Genomic DNA, 3,468 nt, shown 5'->3' with positions numbered 1-3,468 from the left:
GTCTTTTGCTTGTGCTGTGAAGGGCAGCACCAGGACCGATTGTCAGCTAACATCATACCGGCTAAGGATAGTGCACGATATCTGGGGTTAGTGTATGGGCCGGAACGGCAGTTCTGGGCCTGCCGTCAGCAGTTGTATGACACAGCTAGAGCAGCTATGTTCGCGTTGAGTACAAAATTAGATAAGCTAAAGTTGTTCGCCCCAGATGTGAGGATGAGGTGTTTCGATACGCAGGTACGAGCAATACTGTTGTATGGTCGTCAAGCGTGGGGGCTGTTTATGCTAGCTGAGGTCTCGGACAGGCTCAGGAGGCGGAGTGATGCGAGTAACCTTGCAGAGGGGCCCTTCGAGGCATGCCTAAAGGACAGAGCAGTGCAGCTTCAGATATCTTTCATGCAACAAATTGTAGGAGCTGCCAGACCAACACACCGCCTCCTGTTTGCAGAGCTGTCGCAGCTACCCCTACACTACCACGTTCTCAAGCAGGTTGTGAGGTTTTGGAACCATGTCCGTTTACAGCGTGGGTCTGTGGCACACCAAGTTTTGCGACAGGAGGTCGCAGAGTCCCTCTCCAACCCCGAAGGGGCCGGATGGGGGACACTACTCCTCCGTTTTCTATGTTTTTTGGGGCACGACGTATGGAAAGAGGCCCTGCAAGGGCTACACGAGGTAGACGAACGAGTGGAGTGGCTGATGAACAGGCCAATGCCAGAAGGTGTGGTTTTGGAGTTCAAGGACCGATTAGTGAGTGGTTGGAAGCATACGCGTTTAGATGTCCAGCCTGACGTGTACCCATCAGTGGTAAGCAACCAGGAATTCACATGGCAAAGTATAAGCATTGGATAGGTCTGGCGGCCGAGCAAGCGGGCAGGAAGGAGGTGCTCCCGCATATCACAATGTTTATCCCGTGCTCAGCGAACCGCAAGCTTATGCAGTTTACGCTTTGCTGTTGGGCATTGGTGGCTAACAGAGCGTGTAAGGGACGGCGTTATATACCTAGGGAGGAGCGAGTATGCCCTTGCTGCGGCACTGATAGCCATATCGAGGATGAGAAACACATTTTGCTGGACTGTCCGGTGTACGACAAAATCAGATCTGATATGGGTTTCCCACGCTTCGAGCATATGAAGGACGCTATGAAGTGGGAACCTGAACGCCTGGCAAGGACGCTGGAACGCATATGGTCCCACCGCAACTCTATCGTTCCCTGTATCCTTCATCACTTGTTTCGTTGGAAGTGCGAGGTAGGATGGTGCTTACAGGCGATCTGGCAGCCAATGAGCCCTCGGCTCGTATTAGGGTGGTTTGCAGGTACGGGGAATGCACCCACGACCATGTAACAACAACAACATGCAGGAAACTGTGCACGGTGGGGGACCTGGTACGGGTGTGGGAAGCGGCAAACAATAGCCAAGCCACCACCCTCCAGGGAGCAGCCTGGCATTCGTGGGCCCGTGAGCACCTCGACCCAGCCACAGACCCCGCCCAGCTGCAGGACAAGGATGCCGCCCTTGCAGCTCTTGGAGCCCTGCATAGCGACATCAGTCCGGCCTGGCTGGAGGCAGCATACACGGTGGAGATCAGGCTGCGACAGCAACAACAAGTGGAGGAGGAGGGGCCCCAGCAGCAACCACCAACACCAGCAACAACACGGCCAGACTGCACACAAGTGATGACTATGATCATTGGGCGCCTGGGGTGTTTTTGCTGTGTCTTGCGCTGGGCTGCACCCGGGAGCTCGCAACCCCCAGGAGGAGACTGACTTGCAGACCAGTTTTGCCTCGTTTGTGAGGTAGTGGTGGCCACCCTCGGGTAGTGTTCATTGTTCGTTGCTCGTGGTAGTTGAACAGCTGGCCTTCAAGGACCAGTGTGCGAGTACTCGCTTTGTGTTGGTCTTCTTTGTGCAACCGTTTCTCGGCTTTTGTGGTGTGTCGTCTCAGGCCCGTGGTCCTCCGTGTTTCTCTTGCCTTGCTGGCTGCGTGGGGCCCTTGTCTAGGAGAGTCTTCTGAAGGACCGTACCTGACGTGGGTAGGTCTTCCCTTGCCTCGGTTTTTGTGTGTGTAGTGGAGCCCCCTGAGTAGAGCCCCTGCCCCCGGTGGTGTTTTCTTTTTGTTCTTGTTTTGGCGGTCAAGAGGGACGAGAGCACGCGAACAGGCAGGCCAGGCGAAGTGGCGCCTCTCGTGCGGCTCTCGCTTAGTTCGGTTCGCAGTCTTCTGCGCCGCTGTGATGCCAGGGGCTGGGAGAGTGTCCCGGTTGGCGTGAGTGAGGGAATGAGGCGCGCGTGGAGGTACAGACGGACGTAGAGCCGCGCGCCCATCCCTGTGCTGTGTTTCGGCCCGGTCAGGGCCCCCGGTGCTCGTCCTTTCTCGGGCAAGCCGCCCACAGTGTAACACCCCATCAACAACAACAACAACAACAAAGCTAACATCAGCTAACGGCCCTCAACATGGGTGCGCTGTCATTCAGTTCCTATCACATTGCCTTCAGTCCTACCTGGCGTCGTGAGCCCCCTCCCTTGAGGAAACAACACTGAAATGAAGACACTTTCCACCCTCCCTACCAATCTGATCCAACGTGATCATTTGATCAATCGCATCCATGAAACATGGTGGTCAGGTTGTGGAGCAGTATCGGGAGGTGGCAGGCAGTGGTGTTGAGGGAAGCTGGGGGATCCCACTGACGACAACCTGGAGCTGGGCAGAGTGGCGGGTATGTCAGGGTGGGGGTGGGACGGGGTAGTGAAGGGAGTGGGCAGGATGGTGACCTAATACACAGTGCAGGAGCGTGTGGAGCCCTGTGAGGTGAAACAGATGCACCAGGAAACAGACATGTGCTGATGGTGAGCAGAGACGGAGAAGGATGAGCGTGTGTGGTAGCACGGCTTTTTGAGGCAGGGGTTGCTCAGGGGTGGGGTGCTCACAGAGCACGGGTGTGCACCACAGGTGCACTGGCCATGGTATGGATGCATATGTGCCGCCGAGGTTGGACTATAGAACCGCCCTTGACCGGTTTTCGCATACACACAGGTGATAATCGCCAATGGTGATGGACGTGCTCGAGCAGGCGACAGGAGGTATCCTGGCCGACGAGTTGGGGACGGGCAAGGTCGCCAGCATCGTTGTGTTGGTGACGGCCTGCCTGCCACCAGTGTCTGCAGCCACCACATGCATGAGTACGCCGGCGCACAAGTATGCTGAGTCACGCACCACACTCGTGGTCTGCCCTTCACTGTTAGCTAGCAATGGACCCGTGAGATCCTGTCCACATCTGGAGGCTCGCTGAGCATTTACAAGTATTGTGGGTGAGTCTCTTTGCACTCTGGCGCCATCCCGCAGCAGAGTGGAGTCAGTAAACACGGAATACTGTGTTCCATGCACAGGAGGGTCTGTGTCCGAAACTATGCACAGCTGGGGTGCAAAGTTGCGGCTTCATACTCAGTGATTCAGGTGTGCATCGTCTCAATGCAAA

The sequence above is a fragment of the Volvox carteri genome (genome assembly GCF_000143455.1).
Source record: "Volvox carteri f. nagariensis unplaced genomic scaffold VOLCAscaffold_27, whole genome shotgun sequence".
Lineage (NCBI taxonomy): Eukaryota > Viridiplantae > Chlorophyta > Chlorophyceae > Chlamydomonadales > Volvocaceae > Volvox > Volvox carteri.
Note: the sequence above shows the minus strand (reverse complement) of the source record.